A 20,333-nucleotide genomic window follows, 5' to 3' on the forward strand; every position below is an offset into this window, starting at 1 on the left:
TGCAATAGCGCCTCCTTTGGGGTGGCTGGCTTCTGCACCCTTGTTGACTGGATATTTAGTGGTTCAGGTAGGACCTTGCCCCCACGCAGGTTCATGTTCACCTCTTCCAACGGCACTTCCTTTGTTGCCTCTTCGGCGTGGAGGACCGCCTGCTCTTCAGGAGTAAACACATCTTCAGAAGGAGTGTCGCTGTAGTCATGGATGACACTGCAACTCTCTATGCTTGGTGACTGGGGTGAGCTGGCTCCTTCTTGAACTTGCTCCACCTCCTTTGTCGGTGCCTCCCCCCAGCCGGGTGGCAAGAACTGCGCCAAGGTTGGTAGCACACGCCCTGGTCAAGGAAAAGGCTCGTCTCCTTCTAACATAGGGACAAATCTTGGCGGAGGCCGACGTTGACTTGGATCGAACCGCCTTAGAATTCTTGGGGGAGCGCGTTCTGGCGAAACCGGGAAAGGATGTCGGGGTGGAAGCCTCCTTGTGTATGGCCTTCGGTGCACCATCCTCCAAGGCTCTTCTTCGGGAATGGCTGGGGTCACCTAGGGCCGAAAGGGAGATACCTGCGTCTTGGAGAGGACGAGGTTGGATAGCTGGTCTTCAACTTGGGCCAGTGGCACCCATGTTTCTTCAAGCTCCATGGCTTCACTTGGCGGAGACGGTAACTTCATGCTCACCATGTTTACCGCATGGTAATCTGGGTTGATAGCTTCTGGGTCGAGGTTGATCCTTCTCTCATTAATGGCTCTTTGGAGCCATTCTTTGAACGCGACACAATCTTCAATGACATGTTCCACATACCTATGATATGGGAAAAATAAAGGATTATTTGTCATCCTTACCTGATCAGGCCTCCGAGGCTCTGCCCGATGCTCCATAACCTGGTCGAACATGTCCTTGATGAGCTCTCGACGAAAGATGTACTGCTTCTTGAGGAGCTCCTGCATCGACGGGTGTTGCCTCCCTCCAGCTTGTTCGCCTCTTGCACCCAATATGGGCACATGGCCTTGCGGTGCAGACGAGAAGACCTTGGTGGTGTTTGTTTCGGCTGGTGCCTTCGCCCTGCTACCGCTATTGACTTGTTTGGACGTTGAGGCCAAGCGCTTGGCGGGATCAAATGCGCTGGCATTCTTATAGAGCTCCATTATCTGCGGTGATTTCTCAAACTCAAGCTTCATGGCTGCTACCATCGTGCTGAGGGCACTAAAAGTTCTAGGCTCACGCCGAGAGACTTCAAGTGACCAATGTTGCTGCATCCCATGGACGCACATCTCAATGGCATCCTCGAGGTGCATCTCCCTGGCGAGACGCACATAACTATTGCGGAAGTGGACGATGTAGTCATCAATGGACTCGTCTCATCATTGTCGGACTTGCGCCAGCTCGACAACGGAGAAGTCCTTCTTCATGGCGACGAAGTGCTTCTTGAAAACCTCTTTCATGGCCGCCCAACTCCCAATGGACCCAACCAGTAAACGACTGTACCAATGGAAGGCGGGCCCAGTTAACGACCCTGAAAATTGGCGAAGGAGAAGCGATGGGTTGTTTGCTGCATCACCGCATGCCGCCTCGAAGTATGCCAAGTGCTCCCTTGCATCACCGGTTCCATCAAATTGACGGAACTTTGGTGGGTGCCACCCTGCGGGATACGCCATCATGTCATGCCACACCTCGTAAGGCTTCTCCAGCTCACTCTCGGAGGTGCGAGGGGCTTGATCTATCGACATTTGCTTCAACTTCTTGTCCACCATATCCCCAACCATGTCATGGTAGTCCTTTAGCATAACCGCGCGTGGTACTGTGTTGGCAGAACCAGCAGGGCTAACCCAAGGCCGAGCTTGTGTGTTGGGGTCGTGTTGAGGCACATCATTTAAGGGCACCCTAGCAGGAGGGCCCACCTGAAGTTCCTCCTCTTGTGGATCGACCACTCGTTGCAGCGCGCCTTGTGGAGGGACGCTTTGGTTGTTTATCATGAGCTCAATAAACTGGTCAAGCTTTGACGCCAACTGATTAATCGTCTGGCGCTGGCTTCTGACCTCTTCTTCTAGAGACACTTCTTGTGGTGCTACTATGTTCTCAGCACTTGGGCCATGGATGCCATCAACGGGTGACTTGGCAGCAGGATCTTGATCCACAAGGTTTTCACCATGATTCACCATGCGAACGGGTGCGGTGTGGAGGTCTTCATCACTGCCCTCATAATCTGACAAAACCGATGAAGCTAGTTCATGGTAACGAGGGGAGTGTGGACGACTCTCCAACGATGGCGAGGAGGACGAGTCGAAGAAACCTTCATCATCATCAAGGTGGTCTTGGCGTTCTCAATCTCCGGGAAACCCATCCGTCACACATTGACCAGCGATGGATTTTAATCTTGTATTGGCCCCTGGCCAGTTTGCAACTTGTCGTCGTCCTTCAAGGTCTTGAGGAAGCCTTGATGTAATGTCGGTGTAGTGTCGCTTGTATATATCTTCATTTTGTGAAGTGCTCTCTCCACCTAATGGGCCTTTCCCTGTTGTCACAGGAAGACATGTGGCTCTTGATCTTGCAGCTTCTTGTGACGTTGATGAGCTTGTCTTGGCATCCCCTTCGGCACCCCTGAACCATGCATGAACATGGCCAAGGCGCGGTAGGAAGGTCCTCTGGAAGTCCGCCTTTGGGTTCGGCATGATCTCCTCTTCAGAAGGATAGTCGAACTCCTCGGTAACAGTAGGAGGTCGCCATCTATTACTTGACCCTTCGCTTGGCTGCACTCCAAGAGTACCACACATGGCAAGGTTCTTCTCAGTTGATTCCTTCACTTTTTCAGCCTCCTGCTGGGCTTGAGCTTCTCCATCTTGGTCCATCCTTTCAGAGGGAACAAGAGAAAACTCTGCGGGAAGTGTTGTGTCTTGTGGGAGGGCAGCGTGGGTTGCACCCTCGGAAGCTACTTCATTGTTGGAGGAGGACGTAAGCTTGGCTTCTTCGACGCCTTCCATCGGTGTGGCCGTCGGCGCTGACATCTTCTGATTCTCTAGTAGGGGTGCCGGTGCAGTAGCCTTCACCCGTTCATCATTCTTCTGGGGAAGGGATGAAGAAAGAACCGCCTTGCTCCCTTGCTCAGTGCTTCTCGTGGACGTCTTGCATGGTTTCAGCGCCAACCGGCTGAGCAAGTAGCTATACCGCTCATGCCGCTCCAAGTCAGGGGAGATGCGAAATTTGATCCTGTCATTTTCTTGAACGACCCCACCATCGGGTCGTAAACGTACCTGAGTGTGTCGAAGGACTAAGTCCTCAAGTTCTTTATAAAGAAGATGGCGGTTTCTTCGACGCCTCTCACGCTTGTGCTGATTCTTCGTTGGAAAGATACCATCCCTTTGCACCGGTGGCGTGCGTAGGAGTGTTGGTGCAGGGCGCCTCGTGGATGATGAAGTCCTGTCCGTCATCGCCTGCAGTTGTGTCCGATCTCCCCGCCTAGGAGGTGACGAAGGTCGTGGTGGAAGTGTCGGTCGCAAAGGTTCCCGTGGTTGCCACTGTTGAGTGGGCCGAGGGTCCCTCTCATCGTCTTTATGTCCCCGCCTGGGAGGTGACGAAGGTCGTGGTCGAAGTGTCTGTCGCAAAGGTTCCCGTGGTTGCCACTGTTGAGTGGGTAGGGGGTCCCTCTCATCGTCTTGATGTCTTGACCATCGGTTCCAACGTGGAGGCATGTTGGGATATCTTCATTGTGGGAAGTGTCGAGTTGGTGAAGGTTGTTGCCGAGGCGCCAAAGTCTGGCGCTCATGTTGAGGACGATGACTTGGGCTTGACGCCTCATCCTTCCCGCAGCTTGAGACGCCGATGCACTTGGCGTCGTTGGATCTTGGAGCCTCCTCTGGATATTGTTCATTTGCTCTTGGAGTTGGCGAAATTCTCGCCGTAGGTCATCGTCCCGTGGAGCGGGTGCCTCATGCCGAAGGGTGGAAAACCTGTTATTGTTGGAGAGAGACCTTCCGTCGGCTACCGAGTTGTAGAGACACGGCGCCCATGCACCCCTTCGCGTGTCGCCAATGTTGAGGGAGACAGTAGGGCCTGGTAGAACAGGCTCTTTGCGTGAGCGCCGCTTCCAGAATTCCTTCATGATGGCGCGTCTCACCAGCTCCTTGACCTTGCATGGCTCGTATGCCCAATCATCAGGGAACAAGTCATACGGAGGGGTTAAGGTGCTTCGGTAAGTGAACACCTTATCAGCTAGGTCCATGGCGCCGAGGGACCAATCCTCCTCCGGCATCGTGCTCTAAGCGATGCGGGAAGCTATCTGTTGGTGGAGTAATTGTACCTTGTGGTACTTCCTCCTGTAGTTGCGTAGGGGATGAGGGCTATCCGACAAACGAGCGTTAGCCATTAGCCTACGCAGGTTATGGGACATGGCCTCCAAACCCTCGAGAAGCTCTACCTCGGTGCACCGCGGAGTTGGCTTCGACGGCTCTGAGTGTGCAGTCGTGGTAGCGGTGTGGAGGGACGCTGCACTAGCCCGCCTGTTGGCGGCTCTGGTGCGGAGGCGTTGAGATGCCTCCACATCTCCTTTCAAATCTGCCCTTGTCGACTCCTTCAACAGGGCGCCCGCCTCAAGCATTAGCTCGTGACGCTCCTTCTTCACCTTGGCAGCCTCCCGCCTTAGTGCCTTCTTCGACTGCACGGTTTGGAACTGCGCAGGATCTTGAGCTTGATGCATGTAGACCTTCTCGCCAAGCTCGATGACGACCATGGGCGGCATCGATCCAAACTGGATCATTACCGGCTCCGAGTTGCTGCCACGGGAGATTCCACCTGCATGAAAGGGATCTTGATGAGCGGAAATCCTCACCGACGCCTTGTCATGCAGCATGCTGTGCAGGTTGGGAGACGAGCGAAGACGATTCAGACGACCACACCATTGCGAAGATGGGAGGAGAAACATGTCCCACCGGGCGTGCCAATTTGTTTGACACGAGAAAAATCTTATGGGCACTCCGTGAGAAGGGAAGAGAAGGAGTGTGGATTTCTCTCATGCGCCGGGGAAAAGAGAATGCGGGCGTGCCAGTGTACCGTAGTACAGAAAGAAAACAAAGAGATGGGAACAGTATTTTATTGATCTCAAGGATAACAAATACAATTCCCGATATGCGCTCCGTGGCCTACTAGCGCGGCCTGCCTGACTAGCGTTGTGCGGTCTCCTGGTTCCCGGGGCCTCGGAAGGCTCCCGGTTAATTACTCCCGCGGGTTGCTCCGCGAGATACCTCCGATTAAGCCGTGTGGTTGTCTTCGTCGTCTTCGCTTCACGTTCTCCATGCATATGATTATGGTGTGTGTAGGTGCGGGCAGCGGCAAAGCCCGTGTCCTCGTCGGTACACGTGCCACTCAAAACATGGCTTTGTGCTAGCCACGTCCGCCCTCGCCATCGCGCCTCGTCAGTCTTGACAGCGTTGATGTAGTCGGTATTGGGGTAGCATGGATCCTACTTGGCTCAGACTTCTTGACGATGTAGAAGCTTCGTCGGGGTACACAAGGGGTTGCCTCGCGGGAGTATTCTTTTGTGGAGACGGTCGTCAGTGTAAACTAATGCACGCTTGCATCGGCACGGCCGGTGTAGTTGGTGTCTCATCTCGACTAGACGCCGTGGTTAGGACAGTCTGCGGAGACAAAGACTCCGCCTTACAAGGCCGTGAGAGGTAAACGCCATAGAGGGGTGTGGTGGATGCATCATCTTGACTAGACGCCGTATTCGGTGGTCTGCCAAAACAAGGATCACGCGGCGGGGCCGAAGAAAGGTAACATCATGCAGAGGCACGGTTGATGCCTCGTCTCAGCTAGACGCCGTACTCGGTGGTCTACTAAGACAAGGATCATGCCACCTGTACGACGATAAGACCTGTATGCAACAAAGGGTGCATCTCGTCTTGGCTGGACGCCGTATTCGGTGGTCCACCAAGACAAAGGCGAACATCGCGGGGCCGAAGAAGGATGACATGGAGGGGCATGATTGATGCCTTGTCCTAGCTAGACGCCGTATTCGGTGGTCTGCTAGGACAAGGAGCACGCCGCCTGTATGACAATGAGACCTGTGCAACGAAGGGTGTGCCTCGTCTTGGCTGGACACCGTAACCGGTGGTCCACCAAGACAAGGGTGAAACATTGTGGTGTGTTGAAGAAGGATGGCTTCATGGAGGAGCGTGGTTGACGCCTTGTCTCAGCTAGACGCCGTATTCGGTGGTCTGCTAAAACAGGGAGCACACCGCCTGTACGCCGAGGCCTATAAGCCATGAAGAGTGCACCTCATCTGGGTCAGACGCCATATTTGGTGGTTCGCCAAAGACAAGGGCGCTGCCTCACAAGACCAAGGAAGGTGACTTTGTAAAAGGGCGTGGTTGGGCTCCGTCTTTGGCAAGCTCCGTCCGCACCCGATCGCGATGTGCAAAGACGAAGGGCTCGGTGTGGACAAACTCCAGCGGTGTTGGTGTAATCTCCTTGTTCGATGAAGTCCTCTCCGGTGCCGGTGGCGGAATTGAATGAACGCTGTCTTCGGCAACGAGCACGTGCCCTCCGTGTGGTGCATGCATGCTGGATGTAAGGAGGAGACAAAAAAATTAGACATTAGTCTCACCTTCCGGAAACATGACCATTGCGTTCATCGCCACCGAGGTTCTTTGCGCGGATGAGGGTACGCCGAGTCGTCGATCTCCTATCAACGTGCGTCGGCTGCATGTGTTTTGCCTCTTGATGGATGTGGCGTTGCGTGGACTTGCTTGATGAATGGGTGCGTGATGAGTTTGCTGGGTGCGTGCATGAGTGGCGTGAGATTTCTCTCGTGGGTTTGCTGCCTCTCCTCAATGTTGAGACTTTGCCTCTATATATAGGCGTCCGGCTGGTGTAGAGGAAAGGAAACGTGAGATTTCTTGGTCCGTACTCTTGCTTCGTTCGGCAGGTCACCTTTCCTTTTGTATTCGTTTCCAAATTTTGGAGACTCGCCGATTGTGTATTGCTCCTCGCCCAAGTTGATGTGTAAGCTAGGAAATCCCAATGCCGCTTCTACACCTTCCTTCTGCTAAAAACTCTCCATTTGAGCCTGCAAAAAGAAAGGAAACCATCTTGCGTGCATGTGATTACTCGGCAGCTGATGGGCCTGCCTTTCGTTGGATAAATATGTGTGTGTGCTGGCCGGCCTGCAAATACTCAAGTACGTACGCATGCGTACATGTTTGCCGCGTATAATCTACCAAAAATACATGCATGTATGCTACCTTACGTGTGCATGCAAAAAAAAGGTAACCAAAGACCAGCTAGTAGGAGGGGGCTAATGTACAGGTACACGTATATGCCTGGTTTGAGTATTGCGGGTATTCGGATATGTACACGCGGGCTTGCCGGCCGGCCGAGATACCCGAATACGTACATATAGTGTATAAATACCAAGTGCAAGGCAAGCTTGTCACGTACTTGCAAACCCCCTTTTTTTTTAAACGAGCATGCAAGAGGTACGTACATATGATAATAAGCCCAATCTCAAATACATTACCTGCACCTCACCTGTGCCGAAAAATTCTTAGAGATAATCATTAAATTGCTCCGTGAAGTACTCAATCTCAAACACATCAAACGGATGTATACAAGGCAATTTTACTTCAACTTTTCATATAAGGAAGCAACATCCTGGACGTAATCCAGAGCTCCCGGTCAGTCCGATCAAGGCTCTAGCACAAGTCTTTCCATGTATGTGTCATGTAAGCTACTATAAAAATAAGACCTTGGGTAGCGTCCAAGAGCACACAAGTTCGATCATCACCCACGACACATCCGATCTGAACTGAAAGAGGTACGCCTTTGTTACTTCTTCTCTGAAGCTAATACCTCGCCTTGACTATGCGTGTTCTGTGTGCATGTCCAGTAGATACACTTGTATCTTTTGTCTCCTGCTAACTTTGTATTTGTTATCTCACTCATGTCATCAGGACACCATGGGACGGGGCGACAAGTCAAAGAAGTATGGATCGAGAGATGTTGAGGGCTCAACGAGTGGCAGCAGGAACGGCAAAGGCGGCTCAACTCCTCCACCACCTCCAAGCAAGTCGGGAAACTATTCCAAGGGCGTGGAGTACACACGTCGGTCACCGCCGTTGCCAAGTGCCCCGCCGCGTGTACTGAAATCACATAGCTTAGCGCCACGGACTACGCGTAGCTACCCGAACTGCAACTCAAAGAATTCTGACGAGACATCCATCTCCCTTGATACTGACGCTCCACCACTAGGGAACCTGGAGGTAAAGAGAATAAAAAATAAATAGAGCTTGCATGAATGTATTTTTTCTTACTTCTACATATATCATGTACGCATGCAGGACAAGCTTGACAACGTGTTGCCGTTCATGCCTATGAGCAGCGGTATGGAACAACTCCTAGACGAGGTGATGGAAAACATGGACCAAGATGAGCCGGCCACCAAATCCGCACCTCCGGCCAAGTCTAGTTCGGTGGCGAAGCACACGCCCCCGGCAATGAGTGATCAAGCTACGAATTCTTCAACTGTGGCAGGGAGCGATCTCATCGTAAAACCCGCCTCCCTGGTGACCAAGCCCGCTTCTTTAACCACATCAACAGGCACCCCCGAAGTGGACAAGAAGAGGTCATCGGGAGCTATCAATGACAAAGATGTTGGGATAACTGCAAAGAAGCCAAGGACGTCTGCTTGCCGTACGTGTATAATCCCCCCGCCACCCTTGCATGAATTTTCTTTGGATGTTTTCTTGACTCGTTCTCTTTTTGTCGCCTTTCTAGATGTCTCCAGCAAATCAAATAATCTAGAAGACTTTTATTCCCCTGAGGCAAAGGAACTCCGTGTATTAATTGAGCAACACCAGAATATCCTTGCTAGAGAAAACACTCTGCTCGAGAAGCTCAAAGTCCCTCCAACGAGTAACATCTCAACGCCAAGCCTTGTTCTCCCGCCCGGAATAGCAGCAAAGTACATCTCAATAGGACTCAAGGATATACAAGAGGCGCTAAGGGAGCAGCCAATCAATGAGGAGCTAACCATAACTAAAATCGAGTCCGTGATAAGTATGTGGAAGATCCCGTATGCGAACGAGGTCCCGCCAGACCTTGAGATTCTGATTCGACACCTTGAAGCAGTGGTGGCTCGTCTGGGCGGAAAAGGTGGTCTTGCCACTTCCCACACATCGGCACCCGCGCCGGTGCAAGTGTCATCTCTGTTGGAGAAACTCGATGCAGCTCATGCGGGGATCACTCAAGGACTTTGCCGCCTCGAGACGGAAGGGCCGCACCTAGAGGGGCGCCTTGCCAACCTCGCCTCCATCTGCAACAGACAAAAGAAGTTGGCCGAAGAACATCGGATGCTTGCCGGCGAACATCAGCAGCTTGCCGAGGAGTACAAGGCCCTCTGCAAGAAGGAAACCGGGATGGCGGCACAGGCTGAAAAGCGCACGTGCATCCTAGCTGACATGATGACTTCTAGCTCCTGCCATCTTGAAGCTCATGAGGATGCAGTCCGGAGTTCGTCACAGGTGGCCGAGTCATACACAAGACGCCGTGCGGAGGCGGCTGCCTTCCTGGCCGTTAGCGGAACACTTTCGGAGATCGCGACGATCCTAACATATAAAGCTCCTGAGTGAGGGAGCGGGCTAAAGATCATGGACTGCTCTGCAAAAGCTGCACTTAAAAATATGTTCTATCTTAGTTAAATATAATTTGTCTTAGCTCATCTAGAAAAAGTTTGATTAGTCTCAGTGAACTTTTGTATCATCGATCAATAAAATGATAGCTTTTGTGATATATCTTCCTTTTTTTTACTTTTACTTGTCGGGTCTTTGCTTCATTCTGGCCATGGAGCTGCGTTGTATCAGCTTCCAACAACGGTGAGGCTAGCTAACCACAGCCTCCTTGGTGTATATGCTGCAGTCCTTTCGGCTCGTTGGACTCCACCAATGCTTGATGTAACAGCTTCGACTTGTCTTGCACCAGCCGCGACACCTTCGAGTGCACATCTAGACCTCAAAAATATATCGATCAATCCATAATATGTGTAGGTGTTCGTATGCTTATTTGTATGTCTGTCATCGCGGCCTCCACGTATAACCGAGGCATATATTTCCGATGTACATATTACCGCCCTCATGCATGCATGTATTTACATAGGCAAAATTGCCATGCACCACGTACAAGATCAATCAAGAGATTAACTAGTTCGTGCATGCACTAGTCCACCCTGTGTGTACATATACTCTTCCTTATGTAACCTTCACTCCCGAAAAATTCCTTTTTGTTCAAAAAAAATAACAATAATGACAATTAAGGGATTAGTCACGTAAGAGAGAGAGAGGAAAAAGAGTTGGTCTGTATCTTTTTTTATTACTTATTTAACCTCTCTTCTTTAGTACAAAACTGCGTCAAACAGTGTCATCTTCTGGGGCTCAGGTGGTCTCCTCCTCACGCTTCACCTAGGCGCGGCAGTTGGACGATCCCCCTCCCCCTCGAAGCGAGCACGACGGCACGGTGGCTGGTCATGGCCGCCGCTGGAGGAGCTGTCGTGAGAAGGAGAGTCGCCGAAGCTTGAAGAGCTACGGGCGCCGCTGGGCGCACGCCCGACCTCATATTTACCGCTGCCGTCGCCAAGGATGAGCGGACGGCCGTCGTCGTCACCTTCGGGGCAGGACCCAGCGCGGCGGCCATCCCCTCCAAACACCCTCACAAAGAGGGTGGCGTCGCCGTCGAACTTGAAATGGAGAGTGCATCGCTGGCCAAGACCACGCGCGCGGGCAAACGTCTGTCAGCCGCGAGTCAACGCCACGTTCCCGGCAACGGAAACTTCCAGCACCACCCAAGAGGCCCTGCTGCTGCAGCCATCCGCCTGGAGCCAGAGCCCGCTCGTGGCACCGGCTGGCATCTCGCCGGTGAAGAAGCGAGGGAGCTGAAGCCAAGTACCTGTCGGATCCTCCGACTAGACGATGAACTCCGGCAGCACCTCCGCGGAATGGAATCGAGGGTGGGGGGGCCACGCGGCCATGGCGCGCCTCCCCCCACCGACCAAGCAGCCTCCGCCGAGGCCTCGGGTAGCCTCAGCGGGAGTCACAGGATGCTTACGTTGGCGGCCCCGACCGCGCTTGGCTGGAGGAGAGTTAGGCCCCTCCCGGCGGGCCTTCCCCTTCTCCGCAGCCGAAAACCTCTTCATGGGCGCCATGGAGCGCGGCGAGCCAAGAGGGAGAGGTGAAGAAGAAGAGGCGGAGTAGGGGGAGATGGACTGGAAGGGCCCATGTCGTTCCGTACTTATAGCCGGAGGAGGCCAACCATCGGCATCCACGATCGCAGGTAATCATGACCCATTTTTGCATGTAGGGACTTGTCAAGTCGTGCAGTTGACGAGGCGTCGTGGGGAAGCGAAGACGCCCACGTCCAATCAGTCGCCACGCGGCGCCCAAGGCCACAGGATATTGGAGCCTGCGGCACTTCGCACTTTCCCCGTCGCTTCTCTGCTAAGCCAAGTCCGGGCACGCCTTGGGCCCGGGGGCTACTGTCGACGTTCTGGGAACGGGGGTCCCCAGACTTGCCTGCCTGCGGCCTGCGGCGTGGCTCAAGCGGAGGCCCATTGCAGCCCGGCTTCATCAGCTCAAGCTCAAGACCCTCGCGAGGGGCCAAGCCTTGCGGGGCGGATGACAGGAAGCTTCCTCAGGAGCAGCCTCATCAGGCGGGCTCGCGAGGAGGCGGAGAGATCAAGGCAGGGTACCTCGCGAGGTACCCGTGACGCAAGCCATGACGATCGAGACCAGGCGGGCGCCAGGCGGGCGTCGGCCTGTGCAGTGTCCTGGTTTCCCCTTCGGTGCAAAGGGGGCAAGCACAGGCCAAGGCATCAGGCAAAGGTTACCGTTTCGGTGCAACAAGACCAAGACTAGCGGAACCGTAGGATGGAGGTCACCATGGAGCCCAGGACGGCGTCACCGTTAGAGTCTTTGGCAGTCGAAGACCAACTTTAGTCAGGATAAGTGTACTAGATGTTCCCCTTCAAAATGGCCAATTGTTGGCGCCCTTCCCGCTCATTATTTGGGAAGAGGCCCAGGGCCTCCCTCTATAAATAGAGCTAGCCACCACAGAGTGGGCGGATCGAGATTTTCGGTAGACTAGAGAGAGAGGCGACTGAACTCACCAAAGCAGTTCATCGCACCAGCTCAAGAACACCCCTCGCGAGGCTGTTCTTCCTTTGTATTGTTCATCATCAGCCCCTGAGGCAATCCACCACACCACACATTGGAGTAGGGTATTACACCACAATGGTGGCATCAACCAGTATAAACCTCGTGTCCCCTGTGTGTTCATCTTTCTAGCCTAGATTCCATGCGAGGCTTCGAGACATGAGTCGGTAGGGGAGAGATCTTCGCGCGCACCCCAGAGTCCGAACCTCAAGGGCCTGCCGGAACCCGAAATCCGACAAGCCGGATCCACTAGGAGAAGGGGCCCGGTGCAGATGCTCCTGCTGCCGGTACCGCCCCGGGGCGGCGGATCTGACACCTAGTCGGTCCCGTCATCCCCTTGCCTGCTACCCTCGTCGTCGCTGCCGCTGTCCTCCTCATCACTCTTGCTTGAGGACGAGTCTTCGTCATCCGAGGAGCTCTCCACGCAGCACTTCAGGCGAGTTCCGAAATCGCTGAAGACCATGATGGAGAGGAGGCCATTCTCCATTAACTTGAAGTAGAGAATGAGCCCCGCCGTCAGGCTGTGGATGCGACCAAAGGTTTTCCACCCGCGGCGAAGATACATGACGTGAGTGGTCGGGAAATCAATGTCGGCCCATGTGCCACTATTCCCGCAGCCCCTCATGTGCAGCCTCAGCGCCTGTGGCGGGTCGAGCTCCATCTCCCGAGCGAATGGAGACGGGAGACAAAGACAACAGCGCACCGGCTAGCGCAGCCTGATGAAGAACTTGCGGGGTTGATCCCTGACGTGGCCCTCCATTGGGGGAAGGACCGCTGGCGGAGGCGAGGCCGATGCGCTGCCCCGTCCTCCTCTTCCTCGAGCGCCACGGTGGCCTCGGCCTCACCCCCTCCCCCTTCCCCTCGCGGCCGGCTCCGTCGCCATGGGCTCCTGGGAAGGAGTGGCGCATTGTCGAGCAGAGACCCTCGCCGCCACCGTCGAAGCATCGGCACACCCTCTCGCCATGGCAGAAGGGAGGAAGAAGCAAGGATGGGAAGAGGCGTATGGCAAAGGACTGGGGAGTGCCATCCCTCCCGCTCCCCTCCTTATGAAGGGGCGGGGTCAGGGCTCGGCCGCCCCTCTCAGCCAATCCAGCTCATTAAGGTGACAGCGGGCAAGGCCGTCGACCGCCCTCCCCGCCCAATTGAAGGCGCGTGGGTATCGACCCACGCACGCACGTCTTCCCATATTCTGCGCGCCTGTCACTCGCCCTGCACCGTGCATGCGGCGTATGTGTCACAAGGGGCGGGCGTAATGGAAGCGTGGAACGATGGTTCCCAGGCAAAGAGAGTAAATGAGCAGCGGCCCTGCGGTCTCGAAGGGACACGCAAGCCGCCTCTTTATGTTGACCACAAGATGACGCAAGCATGCTTCGATCACCCCCGCGCATGATCCCCACATCACGCGTTCAACGCGGATCGTGGGGAAGCGCAGCGGGCGGAAAAAATCACCTCAATAAAATCAGCCCCGCCTGCCCGCGCACCGTTTTGGGCCTGGCCCAACAACGTGTTGCGCCTATGTATGGCCCAGACCCGGGGGCTCCCGTCGGTGTACTAAAGTAGGGGCACTCCTTTGTACCCCTTACTTGTGCACGGGCAGTCAGAGCCGCGCCCACGGCCACGCTTAGCAGGGCAGAGGGAGGAGCCAAAACCGCAAGGTGGTCAAAACAACGCCAAGACAGAGACATAAAGAGCAGGAAGGCGAGGTGGGTTCCCCCAGCAAGACCCTTGCCGGGGCGGCCGGGGCAGCATACCCAACACCAGCGGAGCACGCCGCCCTTGAGCCCTAGGTTTTCCAACACCACCAACCACGTTGGGACCAAGGCTTAGGAGGCGCCTCCGTGATGGCATGCAAATCTTTGTGAAGACAAGAAACACTCCAAATCAGATGAGGATTAGAAGATGACGAACCTTGGCAAGATCCTCACCAAGGAAACCCACGAGACCCCCGGCAAGATCCTTGCCGGGGATGGCCACGACGCCACGGAAAGACCCTTGTCGGGGCCCCGGCAAGGCCCTTGCCGAGGACATCTGCAGGGCCATAGCCAGGCCCGCACCCGCCAAGTTTCTACCACCACTCCCATGCAGCTGCTAGCTCACCAGCTAGGCAGGGACCTGCGTGTCGATGTGAGGCTTCCAAGCAAACTCAGCACATGCCTACGTGGAGGCATCCAAATCTTCATGAAGGCCCTACCACTGCACCACCTCAGCGGCATGCCTGCCTACATGGCGTTGACCGCCTCGCTGGCCCGGGCGCGTGTCGAAGTAGGACGAGGCGGCGGTAAAGTGAGGGGGACACCTAAGGGGCGCATTAAATGCATCTTGTCCCGTAATGGCTAAGCAATAACCTTAGCCACCGTACACCGATGCCACCTCCTGTATGCCACTGTGGCGATCCCCTTGACTATAAAAGGAGGCCCAAGGCATCCACGAGAAGGATTCGGACCCTGGGACAAGTTACACTCATTGTAGCTAGCTCAAGAACTCCAAGAACACAGATATACACACCAAAGCAGTACTAGGGTGTTATGCATCCTTGCGGCCCGAACCTGGGTAAACGACCCGAGTGCTTGTGCTGACTACTGATCCCGCTCTTCTCACGACCCCGCGCCCCGCAACCATAGTAGGGATTCTTGTGATCCCATAGGTGTCGTTTCCACCGACAATTTGCATGTGCAAGATGATGTTAAACCACGGGATATGGCACCAGCTGTGCACGTCTTGGACAAGGTAAAAAGAAAAGAATTCTATGAGGTCATGTCGCGTGTGAGATTCCCACATGGATTTGCTTCCAACCCTGAAAGGAGAGTCAGTGCAGATGGAAACAAGGTACAAGGCTTGAAAGATCATAACTACCATGTCCTACTTCAAAGGGTTTTACATGTTATCCTTAGAGGATTGGGCCGCCCTGACTTATACAGAGCAGTTGCAGAGTTGGGACAATTCTTCAAGGAACTCTGCAGTAGAAATATCAAGATAGATGCTTTGGAGTGTCTTAGAAACAAGATACCAACTATCCTATGCGCCCTTGAGAAGATATATCCTCCAGCCTTCTTTGATGTGATGGTGCATTTGGTTGTTCATCTACCTGATGAGGCACTACTTAGAGTTCCAGTATAGTATGGCCGCATGTACCCTATTGAAAGGCAGCTAGGCACTTTCGAGGGCTATGTTAGGAACAGAGCTAGACCTGAGGGTTCCATTGCAGAGGCCTACATTGCTACAGAAGCGTTGACATTCTGCTCAAAATACATTGAAACAACTGATCAGCCTAGCAAAGAGGTGGGTGAAGACAATCCTGGGCTCAATGTTTTCGATTATTCTGTTCGAGTTACAGGGAAGAGTCGACAAGAGGACAAACCTAAAGATTTGGACAAAATGGTTTGGTATGTGTTGAATAACTGTCCTGAGATACTACCTTATATCAAGTGAGTGCTAAGTACTGCAGCTTATACATCGTAATCTACTAAACTTGCAGCACATTCTTATATATTTAGATGTTTGACGCGATCACTATGTTGTGCAGCATCTACAAAAAGGAGTTACTGCCGCAAAATCCAAGAAACATTGACAAACTGGTTATGGCAGGATTTGCGAAATGGTTCAAGAGCCATGTAAGCTTTTGAATTGCACTATCAGTTTTTTAATATATTGAGTACATAAGATGATCAGCTTGTCTATTTTCTAACCATAGGTTAAGAAGATGTGGGAGGATGGGCAGGCAGTTGATGATGCCCTTTACGCACTAGCAATGGGTCCTGATACTTGGGTAAGACATTATGAATCTTGCGTTGTTGGAGATGTGCACTACAACACCCTTGCATGTGAAGAAGGCAGGAAGACACAAAACAGTGCCATCATGAGCATGGATACGTATGACAGAGAGAGAACTGGAATGTATGCTAATGTAACAGGCATTGTTCAGTTGCAGTATATCTCCAGTTTCGAGGATCATCGGTGTATGGTTCTGTTGTGATGTCGTTGGTATAACCTGTTTTCCAGGATCGCAAAACCCAGAGCTGATGGTTATTTCAACTCCATCAATGTCGAGGCGGCGTACTAGACCAACGAGCCTTTTATTTTGGCAAATCAAGCAACACGGATATTTTTCTTGGAAGACACATTTGCACGTAGCGACGACTAGAGAGTATTTCAAAGGTTTGAGCAGAGGAATTCGTTTAATGAAGTTGCACAACAAGATGATGCTTACACTGCTCCTGATGTACAAGATTCCACAGATGTTCCTAATATCTTTAAGAACCATCACGTCAATGATGCTGGCGAAAAGATTGCATGTCGTGTTGTGGACATACAAGAGTTGATCAAGAAGAAGCCAATGTTCGAGGACATTGAGGATGAAGAAGAAGATGACACTGTGGGGAATTACGATTCATACTGATACACATGGCGAAGATGTTGACGCTACTGCTGCGGATGATGATTAGATTGCTTTTGTCGTATTTTCCTGTCAGAAGACGTTTTTTATCTACTATGTGAAATTGTGTTTGCTATGACAACTGAAACCTGATGAACGTGTTGTTTAGTATTTTGCTGTGAGAACATCACTTGTTATGTATGTTGATTTGTGTTTGGTGATTGTATGACGACTAAAACATTATGACATTGTTGTTTAGTTGTACTCATATTTGGATGTGAAACTAGAATTTGATGACATAGTTTGTCGTTGGACTGCAATTTTCTCGACATCTTCGAATGGGAACAAAGCTAACCCAACAGGGCCTCTGCTAATTTCTTTATTTATTACCAAAAGGGCCTCTGCTATTTATTTATTTATGAGAAAAAGGGGATACCCCCCCCCCCGATTTCCGTTAACAGAAATCATTAGATGTTCACAACACTATGCCCAGCCTGCTACACAGGTTTCATTCATTACTAGTTTCAGCAAAGTGCTCATGTCATAGCCACTGAACACATCACGAGTGCTACATACACTGCAAATAAAGAGACAATCATCCTACAGAGCACATCGATTTTGCCCATAATCTTCACAAGCTCTTTCATCTCATCATTGTTGTCAAGGCCGTTCAGTAGTTGTTGCTTGGCCATGATCAAAGGAACTACATATTTAACCTTCTGCTCTGCATCTTCCTCTTATGTCGTTCCTTTAGTTATTTGTCCAACACACCAACCTGCTGGTATGGGGATTCCTCGGCTAACCAAATAATCAGCGTAGTTGCATTCCCCCACATCAGCAACTTCCCAGAAATACAAATCACATGAATCTTCCCTTTTCTGCATGAATCAAATTGGAAGATCATCAACCAAACTACTAAAAAAATCAGCAACTGAAAGCAGCAGAACAACACTTCAACATATTATTACCCTATTATTCAGGCATTTTCAGAAGACTCGGCCAGGGTTGAGGATTGTGGTTGAGACGCGACAGATGACTCTGCGTGATTAGCAGTAGTGGCACCGCACCAACGGCAGCGGGTTGCGATGAGCAACCGGCTGCAGTGCATGTGCCAGCGGGGGTGTGATGAGACCCACAGGCGATGGTACGGGTGGCGGCTTGGCGCATATCTGGTTGTTGCCTGCTGAAGAGCAGGTGGACGAGCAGCCAGCGGACATGGTTGTTGTGGCCAGAGCTTCTGATGCTAGGCAGAGTAAGTAGAGAAGAGGAGAAACGAATGTTGGATATGTCAGTTTCATTCCTTGCAGAGTAGCATAGCACCATATATAGTCATAGTCTAGGTTTGGGATTCGAACCAGCTACAGGAGCACGTCTCTCTTTTTTCTAAAACTCAGCAACATCCCTTTACTTGTACACTAGCTTGTTCTGTACGCCTTCTCAAGTCTTTGATTTTCTTTCCTTTTTTTCAAGGAAGGAAGGAGGACAAAATTGAGAGTTCCTGGGACTCAAACCCAAGACCTCTCGGTTGAAAACCAAGGGTGCTAGTCACTTATGTGGTGAATGTTCCCTGGGAGGAGGACGGCAGACGAACGCATTTTCCTCGCAGTTTTAGTTGCAACACAAGATCGAACGGTCGCAGTTTCGGGAATGTTATCAGGTGAACGAGCCTAGTTTTTATTTTCTTCCTATATATAAAAAAGTATGCTACTTGGTGTCGGCTTAGTCAACAAACGATTGTGCCAACCTTGACCGTTGGATTGACATTCAACGTCGGTTGTGTTTCTTCAGTCTCTCCTTCCTCCAGCCGCCAAAGCCAAACTAGCGCCGACGGGACCGCCGGCTCCCGCCTCCCATGGCTGGTTGTGCTGCCGCGCACGCATCGATCGTGGCCACATCACACCCTAAAACTCTACGCATCTTCCTCGGCTCCTGTCTGTTCCCATCCGAGGCCTCACCCATCGTCCTCCGCCTTGGTTCGCTCGCCGTGGCGCCACCCTCCGGTGTTGTCAACATGGTCAACAACCGGCAGGAATAAGGAGATGATTGTACATGGTGAGGATGACAGTAGGGACCCAGCAGCGCACGCAGTAATTTTGTTTTTTCAGGACGGAAAAGGGTATCAACTGGGTTGTGCGGAAGCTGTGGCCCGTCTAGCCCAGGATTTTATTTCATATGTTTAGCACATGACCAGCCCAGTTTGTTTTTTTTCCTTTCTGAAAATGGCTAGCCAGCTATTTTGTTTGTTTCAGAATAACCAACGTAGGCCTACTTGCTTTTCTATGCCCTGCTGGGCCGGAAATCTTTCAAGACAAGGAGGGATGCATTTTTCCCCAGAAAATGGGCTATAAGTAAAAGAAATGGGCTATAAGTAATAATAAATAGGCCGTAAAATGAAAAAATATAGCAAATAGGCAATTAGTTCCAAAATACTTTTTTCTTTCGGATTTTGATATTTTAAATTTCATTGTTTTTGTGCGGTTAAAATTTCATTGGATTTAAATTAAGGTATATCTACTTTTAAAATTAATTTGAATCTGGCTAGAAATTTCGGGTTGTATGTTGTTTCGGACAGATTTGGAGGCTGACTTGTGGGTCTACTAGGTTGACGTGTACGAAAGGCTTTGTCAACTTAGTTCACAAACGATTCTAGCAGCAGTGACCGTTGGATGTTAATCCAACGACCGTGCTGCTTCTTCAATATCTAATCTTCTTTCTCCAGCCGCCCAAACCAGCGCCGGTGGGACTACCTGCTCCCGCCTCCCATGGCCGACTGTGCTGCCGCACAGGCCGCACCGCCCCACCCTACTCCATTGCTGGCCAGGCCATTCCTCTACTCACCCACACCTCCTGTTATTTTCTGGCGACGGTAGCTGGACCAGTAAACGCTCGTACTCCCCACCACGTGGGAAACCACTTTCGAGTCTTCCCCGGCTCCGTGTTATTCCCTTCCTAGGCCTCGTCGTCGTCCACCGCCCTGGTGCTCTTGGCGCGGCCTGGTCAACGTGGTCAACGAACGACATCCATCGGACATGGACTGTACGTGGAGAAGCTGACAGTTGTGTCCACGGCCGCACACAAGGAAATGCCTCCTTATTACGTGCAAAATAATGATTCCTCCACCTGACATCTAGGACCCACCGGAAGGGCCTCTGTATTTTGCGAAAAAACGTTCCCCCCGCTGACAGGTCGGACCCACCACCTATATCTTCGCACGCAAGGAAGTGCCTCCTTATTATGCACAAAAAAATGAATACTCCCCCTGCTAGCTGGGACCCAGCACAGTGGGAGGCTAACTTGTGGAACTACTAAGTTAACGGGGATGGAGGGCTTTGTCAACTTAGTCAATATGAACGATTCTAGCTCCAGTGATTGTACGATGTCCATCCAACGGTCGTAGTGCTTCTTCAACCTCTGGTCTTCTTGCTCCAGCCACCCAAACCAGTGCCGTGAGTTCTTGCCTCCCATGGCCGGCTATGATGCCGCGGAGGCCTCACCACCCCTTACTACTCCCACCGTTGGCCAGGCCATCCCTCTACTCACCCACACCCCCTGTTATTCTGCGGCGACGGCAGCCTCACACCGCAGCCGAACCAGTGAACCCTCGTACTCCTCTCCGCGTGGGCTTCCACTATCGCGTCTTCCGCGGCTCCGTGTCGTCCCCTTCCTAGGCCTCGCCGTCGTCCACCGCCCTGGTGCTCTCGGCGCGGTGTGGTCAACAGATCAAGGAACGACTTCCATCGGAAGAGTACTATACATGGAGAGGCTGACAGCTGGGT

This window comes from Triticum dicoccoides, chromosome 7B, assembly GCF_002162155.2.
Source record: "Triticum dicoccoides isolate Atlit2015 ecotype Zavitan chromosome 7B, WEW_v2.0, whole genome shotgun sequence".
NCBI classification, from domain to species: Eukaryota; Viridiplantae; Streptophyta; class Magnoliopsida; order Poales; family Poaceae; genus Triticum; species Triticum dicoccoides.